Raw genomic sequence first — 11,561 nt, 5'->3', positions numbered from 1 at the left:
CCTTGAGATTCCAACCGGCTCACGGAAGTGGCAAGTTGCGTCATTTGAGCTCCCAAATTTTGAATGCTTGCCTCTCTTTTCTGTTGGAATTGAAGAGTATTAGCAGCTAAACTCTTGACAATGTCTTCAAGAGACATACCTGGGCTACTAGAAGTAGCTTGATTCGGATTGAAGGGTGCTCTTTGCTGAAACTGTTGTTGTGGTGGCCTTTGCACGAAATTCTGAAATTGAGGAGGTCTTTGGTTGCCAAAATTGTTGTTGAAGAATCTTTGTTGTGGTTGTGGCTGACCTTGATAACCTTCTATAGCGTTCACATTTTCGGCCGTCACCAACACATCCTCTTGAAGTTGTGGGCACGCATCAGTTGGATGGCCCGTTGCCAAGCATATGCCGCAAGCTTTCACCTGTTTTTTATCAACTACAAGCTGTTTGACCAAGTTAGTAAGATCAAACAAACGACTCTCAATGCTCGCGACGTTTATCTTATTGGCCTTTGTGGGCTCTCTCCTCATATCATTCCTCACACTAAATTGTTGGGAATTCTCAGCCATGGTAGTGATTAAAGCTCTAACCTCGGTTGAGGTCTTATTGAACATGGCACCGCCACTGGCGGCATCAATCATCTTCCTATCCATAGGTAGGAGACCCTCATAAAAGTATTGCAAGAGCAATTGTTCTGAGATTCCATGTTGTGGACAACGCACACAGAGATGTTTGAATTTCTCCCAATATTCATGGAGAGTTTCAACATCTCGTTGCTTAATGCTACAAATCTCTCTACGGAGGTTAGCGGCTCGGGAGGCGGGAAAAAATTTGTCTAGAAATAGCCTCGCCATTTGGTTCCACGTCGTTACCAAATCAGGAGGTAACGAGTATAACCAATCAGTAGCCCGGTCCTTTAAAGAAAAAGGAAAAGCCTTTAACTTTATAAGGTCCTCCGTGACCTCGGCCGGTTTCATGCTCAASCAAACAATATGGAATTGCTTTAAATGCTTATTAGGGTCCTCATTCTCTAACCCGTGATATGTGGGTAAGAGATGGACCAAGCCAGTCTTAAGAACAAAGTTTTGATTACCTGTCGGATACCTGATACAAATTGGAGTTTGAGCAACGTCTTGAGTTGCCAATTGACGTAAAGTCTGCTCATCGGCCATGTTGACCTTCGGATTTTCCTCCTCTTCTTCCTCAGATTCCGTCTTTAGTTCCTCTACTTCGCTTTCAGACTCGGATGGTAATTCAATATCCTTCCAGATGTTGATTACCGGTGAACTTGAAGATTCGCCTTGCGCCTTCCGAAGCCTAGCTARCTTCCTGAATCGCTTGGCTGTCCGTTCAATTTCTGTGTCTATGGGAATAGGCGTACCTGTACGTGAAGATCTAGGCATAAACCGTTAGAAACACCGAGTCCCCGGCAGCGGCGCCAAAAATTTGACGGATGCCGAGTCCACCAAATAATAAATTCCAACTACAAGCTAAATTACAACCAAAATTGTAATAGCGGTAAGTCGGGTCGTATCCACAGAGACTCGGTTTAACTTACTATGTCTAGAAAAATCAAATACAAAGCAACGACTTAACAGTAATTAAAAAGGGGGGGGGGTTTGGATTTGATTAATTAGACTAAACATGCGATTAAAATTGATTATAAACAATGAGAACGAAATCCAACATTAGATCACTCTCGATGATGATGTAAATAYTTATCAGCGATCTCGCAAACGTAAAAAGATAGGACAAGCTCAAGTCGGGTRTGGTTATCAACAAGCTCTGACAACCTTCGTTTTCGCCTAACTAGRCATTAGCTAAAATCAGTTCTTTAGCTAAATCTTAACTACAAGTGGAACAATGAACAAGCTCTCAACATCCCAAACGTAATTAGCTTTAACGAATTAGAAAACACCGACTCAAATAATTAAAGCTCATATGCTCGGCTTAATATCACTTTGATTATGAGATTTCAAGAACTCAAATTGAAATCTTTATTGAATTCAAGGAGTTCTATTGTTACCCTATCAAAGCCACAAGACATTTACGTATCTAATGTTTTGAATAACAAGCATTCATAGGACTGTTAACTAATCGGCCAATTTAATTAATGTTCAAATGAAATTAACAATTAACCTAGAAATCACATAAATAAACTTGTCCCAAACAATTGCAACGACATCTCAAAGTAGGAAAACATCAAAATCTAAAGTTAACTAATGTTGGAGTAAATAAAAATTAGCCAGACATCGCTAAACTAGGTTACCGACTCAAAAGATTGTTAAAGATTTACCGCAAGAATAACGGGAGATTGATGAGAAATCTTGCTCCTTCGATCGATGCCTCTCCCTCTTCTTGCTGTCAATCGACAACCCCTTCGATAACCTGCTGTCCGATCGACAGCTTCTTCTTCTCCTTCTYGGCTGCTGCCTCTCTCGCCTCTATCTTCAATTGACAGCCCCTTTCTATCGACAGCCTCCAAACGAACAGCCCCTCTTTTATCCACCGACTTTGCTCCCTCGATCCCTCTCTGCCCACGTCTTCCGTCTCGCTGCCCATGTCTTCCATCTTGCTACCGATTTCTCTCGATCTCTTGCTGCCTCTCCAGAAACTGCTTCTCCTGCTGTTGGACTGCTATTTTTTTGCTGGGTTGCTGGACTGTGGGCTGCTGGTGCTGTGGGCCTTGATGAAGTCCACAAAAATGTTTCTTTTTGTGCTAGACTTCTACAAACAAACAAAAAGAAAATATAGATTAAATAAACACATTATTTTCTCATAATGATGAAAATAAAAGGCTTTTTAACCTTAATTTTAAACCAAGAAAATATAGCTATCATAAATTTATTATTAAATGAAATTCAATGAAATATAACGAACAATGAAGCAAAACAAATTGTACCAAAAAAACGATCATTTTTATTATTTTTAATTTGAGATTCATTTTGATATATTGTTTTTCATCCATTTTTTTCCTAGTTATTTGGTTCTATCCTGTTCTCACCCCATCTATATTATTGGTTTAGGAAAGTAGGTGGAAATTGTATAAAACCATGAGGTGGACACATAATTGGATGTTTTGTTATTCATTTTATGGTCGGGTCACCCCTCTGCCAGCATGACTTCCTTCTCCAGAAAGAAAAAACAGGAGGTTTCCTCTAACATGTTGTCGATGTAGCTACGCCTATATAAACAAATTGCTATGCACAAACACAAACCCATCACATCTCTCAAACTCCCTTGTTATCTCTCCTTTCCTAAAAAGAAATATATATGGGCCAGTCAAGCTATTCAAATTCTCAAGCTTGTAAAATTGCTCTAGCAATTTCATGCCTGATGGTAGTAGCATCTGCTAGATATTTTTACGATGATATTGACATCACTTTTGGAGGTGAGGGTGCTATAAAATGTTGCCTTAGTAAAATGTTGACCACCCAAAAAATCTTAAAAAACAGTCAAAGTTAACTTAGGTTCTTATGCAACGTTGAGAAGGAAACACTTCTTAGGCAACGTGGCCTTGTTGCCTAAGCCTTAGGCAACACATAAACCCCTCTTAAGCAACATTTTTCATTTGTTGCCTTAGTGGCATTTTGAGGTAGTGTGAATTCCAAAAATTAAATAAAAATCATATTTTGTTGAACTTATTTTCAATGGACTTTCGACTGTTATGTTAGGTATCAATTAACCATAAAAAGGAATAAAAAATTATGGATTGATATCTAAGAAAAACGTTGAACGTTGGTCTCCGTCGAAAAGTGATCGAGATTCCATATGTTCTTTAATAAAGTAAACGATTTTCCCTTTAAAAATTGTCAAAAATTTGTCTTAAATTTTATGGGAATTCCCGTTAAATTTTTCTGTTGTTAATAGCCAAGCTCTAGTAGTGATTGTTTCCGTCAAATTAGTTTATTTATCAATCGATTAATTGAATCCAGCACCATTTTGTAGGGAGACAATCAGACTAATTAACATAAATTTCTTCTAGACTTATTAATCTTGTTTCCATTTCTTCATCACATGATCATATATTTTATTTTATATATATGATTCTATCACCAAAAATAATTGAACATGTGATTGAAAGATGAGTACATTTAACTTTAAAACGTCAAGATCATCACCGATGGACGGATAGATCCATCCATAGGCCGGCGGTAACACAAGCTTACTGTTGAAATCATTTTTTTGAGTTTGGTCATTTTCCCTGTTTGCCTTTTATGGGCATGAAGGATTCCTTCACAACTGTGAACGGTGCCCGTAGGCCGATTTTTGGAGGACCTTTTGGTCTTTTTGCCATAATATTTATATGGTTTTAGGAGATTTTTTTCATTATTCAAATGTTTTTTAGATATTAAATCGATTTGGCATTGGATCTTGATTTTTAATTGATTCTCATACGAATTTGGGTATCATCATCCGCGTTCCTTTTTATTTATACAATTATTTCGTCTTTCTTAGTTTGCTTTGTCATTTGCATTTTATGCACGCAATATTGATATTAGTTTATAATTGCAATTTGAATCTAGTTTAAGCTTTTCTATTCAATTTCTATTTGTTTTTAGTTAATTTACGTTTAATATGTGTTGGAGATATTACTTTAATGTCCCTTTTTGGTTTTATTTAAATTTTGACCGGGTTTTAATACTTAAACAACGATCATGAATGTGGATTTAGGTTTCTAAGATTTATTATAAAAACAAAGTGGATTAAGTACTTAGAGTTGGGTTGGATTAAGTGAAGATGATGGAATAGGAGACGAAACCAACGTTGTGGTATTGATCAATTGTTTCTATAACTAACTGAGTTTTAATTGGTTGATTTTTACCTGATAATAATTGACGTTTAGTTAATTGGTTTTTATAAAATGTTTAGTTAATATGTTTTATTTTGATATGAAGGATAGTTTGATCTTAATTTAAATTATATTGATCAAGGACTACAATTCTAACATAAAAATAGTTAGGAACGTAAACGGGTGAAAATATTTGTTTTACTCGTAATATTTTTTTTCCAACGTATGCATTCTATGGAAGTTACTATGAATATTTGTTTAGAAAAGTTTTTCCACCTTGAAAGAGGGTTAAATTATTTTACACAACAAATATTCACCATCACTTAAATCCAAGACGGACATCATCCAATTTTCGTTAGCTTTTATCTTTATTGTCTTGTCATTCTTTCTAGTCTTTTCAATAAAATCATTCTAAACTGATTGATGCTTCTCGTAGATAGGTCAGAGTCTAAAACGAATCCATATTTAGTCCATCGTCTCCCCGTAATCGACTCGGATGCCACATATTTGTATGATTACGGTTATAATTTTAAAACTCATCGTATCAATCTTATTAATTTGTTACTATTAGTTTTTCTTGTTTTCTTTTATTGTTCATCGTATTTTCTGGATTTGTTTCTTATTTCCTGCACTTTGTTAATTTCATTTCTACATCTTCCTTGGTTTATGCTCTCTTTATAAATTTGCATCATTTTGTTTACTACACGCTTAAATTTGCATCTCTATAATTTTATGCGCCTTATAATTTTTTATATCTAATTTATGTTTTTCAACATATGTTTAATTATTTTTAATTGTTGATGAAGAATCGATCAAAAAGATGATGCATGGGCACGAAGAAAACTCTTTAGAACATGAAAAATTATCTTCAACTACTTCATGGCCGTGAATGATTTCTTGACGGTCCTAAAGCAATATTGTTCCTGTGTTTGGTCGTTTTCCCCGTTTGCCATTTACGAGCGTAAAGGATTCCTTCACAACTATGAACAAGGTTTGGTAGCCCAATTCTTGAAGTACATTTTGGTCTTTTTGCTACAATATTTATATGTTTTTAGGATTTTTTTTCATTATTCAGATGTTTTTTAGATATTAGAACGAAAATACTCTAAAGTTTGAGTTTCGCTTACGCATTTTTGAGCTTGTGGAGGAAGAACTCTTGTGCTACAAGCTTATGCCATTAGATATCGATTTTTGCAATTGGTTTTCATATGATTCTGAGTATCATCCTCCATATTTCCTTTTATTTATGCAGTTATTTTGTTGTTCTTCGTTAGCTAGTTTGTTATTATTAGTTCGTTCATGATTTCTTTTATTGTTCATGCTATTTTCTCGGCTTGGTTCTTATTACGTGCATTATGTTGTTTTCATTTTCTGCATATTCTTTAGTTTATGTTCTCTATATCATTATGCATCATTTCAATTACCGCCCTCTTAATTTTTGCATCTTTATACATTTATGCACTTTACAATTTTTGGTATCTAGTTTAAATTTTTCTACATACGTTCAAAGTTACTTGTTAGTATTTGGTGACTTTAGTGAAATTATCAGTTCATTTTATATAATTGGATTCACAAGAGAATATATGGGGTTGGTAGTTACGTTATATCACGGGATCGATAGAAGGTCCGAGATGTACACTCGTGTAAGCTAACTAGAACCCTGATCGCTAGATGGTGCCATATGGTGGTGTACAAGGAGCCGCACCTCTTTGTGAGGTCCATGCGGCAACGCCCCTAATTTTATAAAGAAAGTGCTTGGGAAAATTGAGGTTCTTAATGTTGTTCAGAAGCTTCTAATTCTGAAATGGTTTTGACTCAAAGGCTTTAACTCTGAGGAGCCAGAGCTTCTGATTTTGAGGAGTCAGAGCTTTTGATTATGAAGCACTAAGCTCTTGAACCGGAAGGGCTTTCGACTCTGAAGAGTTAGAAGATTTGATGCCTTCTGATCTAGTCATTTTTAACTCTTGTGTAGTTAACCGCCCACTAATACTCTAGTAATTTCCATTTAATGGGCTAATATTTTCGACTTCGATTTAGAAATTATTACGATTCTCTAAGTTTAAAATGAAACAAATGTGAGGATCGAGATTGAGATTTGAGGTTATCCTCGAATTGATATGTTAATTTCTCATTTATGCTTTCCTTTGAATTTAGTTTTAAGTAGTGATTAATTTGCTTGTTTATCCCAATTTTAATGTTTATTGTAATTAGATTTGCAAACAATTCGTCGTTTGGTGTTTAATTCGACATTCTTTTGATTGGCTAATTGTCGCTTTGGGTCAATGTTTGGTATTGAGCGATTGTTAACATTGAGATTCAATTGATTGATTTTTCCCTAGTTGAAGTTAGTGTTTGGTTAATTGATTTCGTAAGTGTTCACTTAACATGAAAATTAGAGATAGAGATTGGCAAAAGTAGTAGTAAAAGTGGGTCTTGGTTCAAGAAAACTTGTCCACTTCGGAAGAGGCAGATTATAGTTTTGCTTAAAAAATCCTCACCATTATTGAAAATCAGAATAAGTAGTTTGTCTCGCTTTGTTTGGTTCCTTCGTTGTTTCATTCATTTCTTTTATTTATTTATTTGCTTCGGTCTAATTACTTTAATTATCAATCCATCAATTGATTCAGGCCGACAAATCTTTGTTTAGTCCATTGCCTCGACCATGAGATCAACCTGTATGTTACACAACCCATCCACTTGCAGGACGAATATAAAACATACATCAGTTTTCTGGTGACTTAGCCAGGTTGGAAATTAGGCAAATATGGATTTCGTTGAGGACTTACTTGTAGGCGTCTTTATCTCATTTTCGATGTTATTTTCATTTTCGTCATCACATCGTTTATTTCGTTTTATAACTATAATTCTTTGAGTGTTCCATACAATGGTGTAGGTGTGGAAGGTTGCAGTGGGATCAAACCATAAGTGGAACTGCTGTTCTTTATTTCCTTTCCCTTGTGAATACACATTGGTGTGGATTGTGTAAGGGTTTCTAGTTGAGTTGCCCAAGAACTCAAAGTCTATCTCATCATGTCCCGCACCTTGTGATGACAACTGATGTGATTCAATACAAAGACATTGATTTTGTTAGACTTTGTGACATTAATAAACGTGATCATACAATTCGAGACTATTACGGATGATGGTACTTACATAGAATGTGGTGACTGTTCCGGCAGAGTTGCCAGATACTAGTTTCAGTTGCATGTCGAATCTACCAAAGAGGTACTCATGCTTGGACTGAAACCAGAGCCAGAGTATTGATCGAGAGAAAGTGTGAGATCCTGACCACCATTAAGTATTTCAGGTCCCTACCCAATAGAATAACAGAGATGTTTGATCCTTCATCATGAAAAACCTTCACCCCTCTCTATAAATCTGTTCCCTTTCCTCTCACCTCTTCATGCTATTATAACTCTTAAACCTCTCTACTAAGAACTATGAGTTCATATTTCTCATCTTCAAACTCTGACGAGTCCAATCAAATACCAAAATTAATCAAACAGTTCTGCAACCTTTCAAATCCGGCTTTAATCATTAACCTCAATTATTGATAATAATGTTGTTGATGCTTCTCAGGGCAGATCTTGATGAAAAATCATCTTATTCATTAAGCACGGTTGATTTTAGGCAAAGAATTCTGTAAGCGCACACAAATCCACAATGGGAGACGATAAGCAAGAACTAACGAGATGGGTGATGAGCATAGATTTGGCTACAAATAGCCCATGCCTTAGGCGGAGAGCACCATGAACTCTCCTGTTTATCGCTCACGCCTTGGCGATGATCATATATCTGACAGTATCAAAATCCAGTAAGTTCGACTATACCCAAAAATCCATCAAATAAACCTAATTTTGTTTCTGTCTAATTACTTTAATTATCAATCCATCAATTGAATTCATTCCAACAAATTTTTGTTTAGTCCATTTCCTCGACCATGAGATCGACCTGTATGTTACACAATCCATACACTTGCGGCATGAGTATAAAACTTACATCAATTTTCTGGCGACTTAGCCGGGGAGGAAATTAGGCAAATATGGATTTCGTTCCGGACTTACTTGTGGGCGTCTTTATCTCATTTTAATTTTTCTTATCACATCACTTATTTCGTTTTATAATTATGATCTATCACCAAAGGTAATAAAACACATGATTGAAGAGACAAAAAGAGTAACGATTCTAAGACAGCGACGGACTAGCCGTCAGAAACAATACTTGGCGTAGGAAACTTTGGTCGAAAATGTTTTGGTTGGAAACACATTACCCAAGACAATTTCCAAGGTCATGAGCCTTGTATACAAGGTAGAAGAATAGCAATTAATATATGTACGCACTTTGGTATTTATTTATAATCATAATATGTATCAAGGAAAACGAATCAAAGAATAAAAATTTTTGAAGATCAGAAAACAATCAAAAGATGAAAATGAAATATGAAAATCAAGATCCAATGTAGGGTTAAAGGAATCTAGAGTTCTTGCATTCAGCAGGTAGACCATTGGGAAACCGTTTGCGGTCGTTGCAGTAGTTGTAGATCATGTGCTTGTTCTGCACCCATCTAATCATGTTCCTGCCAACTGCATCAAGTCCTTGAGTACTCCATGCCTGGTTGTCAGATTCAGAGCTTGTTGACTTTGAATTAGGACCAACTCTTTTGGCATTGGCATTGAATTTCCTGTAGGAAGCAGTAAAGGTGCGGGACATGATGAGAATGTGATGATTGTGCCAGCGGAGTTGCCAGGTACTAGTTTCAGTTGCATGTCGAATCTACCGAAGAGGTACTCATGCTTGGACTGAAAACGAGAGCCAGAGTATTGATCGAGCGAAAGTGTGAGATCCTGACCGTCATTGAGTATTTTAGCTCGTTCACCTCCAAAAGTAATGTCAATGTCATTGTAAAAACTTCTGGCTGAAGCTGCTACTTTCAAATATGAAATTGTTAAAGCAAGTGCACAAGCTTTAGAGATGAATGGCTTGACAGTCCCATTAGTAGTGTTTAGAGAGAGAAAGAGAGGTGAAGCGTGTTAGATTTGTGGGAAGGAATGGTTTATATAGGTTTTAGAATGGTTTCAGATTTAGGCTACATTCACAATTTTCAAGAGGAACCATCCTGCGCTTTGCAAAAGGAAGTCAACGAGGCAATCTGAAAGTATTCAGAAAATCTTGATCATTTACGTTTAACTTTAAAACGTCAAGATCATCACTTATGAACGGATACATCCATCCATAGGTCGGTGGAAACACAAGTTTATTGTTGAAAACATTGTTTTTGAGTTTGGTCATTTTCTCTGTTCGCCTTTTATGGATGTGAAGGATTTCTTCACAACCGTGAACGGTTCCCGTAGACCCATTTTTGGAGGACCTTTTGGTCTTTTTGCCATAATATTTATACGGTTTTAGGAAAATTTTTCATTATTCAAATGTTTTTTAGATCACATTAGATCGATTTGGCATTGGATCTCGATTTTCAATTGGTTCTCATACGAATTTGGGTATCATCTTCCACGTTCCTTTTTGTTTATGCAATTATTTCGTTGTTCTTAGTTAGCTTTGTCATTTGGATTTTATGCATGCAATATTCATATTAGTTTATAATTGCAATTTGCATTCAGTTTAAGCTTTTGCATTCAGTTTTTATTTGTTTTTAGTTAACTTTCGTTTAATATGCGTTGGAGATATTATTTTAGTGTCCCTTTTTGGTTTTATTTAGATTTTGACCGGGTTTTAATACTAAAACAGTGATCATGAATGTGGATTTAGGTTTCTAAGATTTATTATAAAAACAAAGTGGATTAAGTACTTAGAGTTGGGTCGGATTAAGTGAAGATGATGGAATAGGAGACCAAACCAACGTTGTGGTATTGATCAATTGTTTTTATAATAAACTTTGAGATGTGGTAATCGTCTGTTTGGATCGACATTGTGATCAATTGTTTATATAACAAACTAAGTTTTAAGTGGTTGATTTTTACCTGATATAAATTGGCGTTTAGTTAATTGATTTTTATAAAATGTTTAGTTAATATGTTAAATTTTGATATGAACGATAGTTTGATCTTAATTTGAAATTATATTGATCAATGACTACAATTCTGACATAAAAATAGTTAGGAACGTAAACTGGTGAAAATATTTGTTTTACCCGTAATGTTTCTTTCCAATGTATGCATTCTTTGAAAGTAACCATGAATCTCGGTTTAGAAAAGTTTTTGCACCTCAATCTTGGTTTAGAAAAGTTTTTCCACTTCGAAAGAGGGTTAAATTATTTTACACAACAAATACTCACCATCACTTAAATCCAAGACTGACATCATCCAATTTTCGTTAGCTTTTATCTTTATTGACTWGTMATTCTTTCTAGTCTTTTCAATAAAATCATTCTAAACTGATTGATGCTTCTCGTAGCTAGGTCATAGTATAAAACGAATCCATATTTAGTCCATCCTCTCCTCGTAATCKACCCGGATGCTACACATTTGTACACTTATGGTTATAAATTTTAAAACCCATTGCACCAATCTTATTTGTTAATATTAGTTTTTCTTGATTTCTTTTATTGTTCATCGTATTTTTTGGATTTGTTTCTTATTTCCTGCACTTTGTTGATTTCATTTCATTTCGTTTATTACATGCTTAATTTTGAATCTTTATAATTTTATGCGCTATAATTTTCTTTTCTAATTTATCTTTTTCTACATATGTTTAATTTTTTTTAATTGTTGGTGAAGAGTCGATGAAAAATATGATGCTTCGGCATGAAGATAACTCTTTAGAACATGAA

The 11,561-nt window shown here is 35.2% G+C and overlaps 1 non-coding gene across 1 annotated transcript; it reads left to right on the top strand.

The window, feature by feature from the left end:
* The first annotated feature begins 681 nt into the window (after positions 1-681).
* Positions 682-788, top strand: LOC112503856. The gene has a single exon (XR_003068096.1). It is a non-coding gene; the product is annotated as a small nucleolar RNA R71 (small nucleolar RNA).
* The last annotated feature ends 10,773 nt before the right edge of the window (positions 789-11,561 follow it).

The sequence above is a fragment of the Cynara cardunculus genome, unplaced genomic scaffold, assembly GCF_001531365.2.
Source record: "Cynara cardunculus var. scolymus isolate 2C unplaced genomic scaffold, CcrdV1 Un_Scaffold_3994, whole genome shotgun sequence".
Classification (NCBI taxonomy): domain Eukaryota; kingdom Viridiplantae; phylum Streptophyta; class Magnoliopsida; order Asterales; family Asteraceae; genus Cynara; species Cynara cardunculus.
The sequence above is the reverse complement of the archived record's forward strand: the minus strand, read 5'-3'. Positions and strand labels throughout refer to the sequence as shown.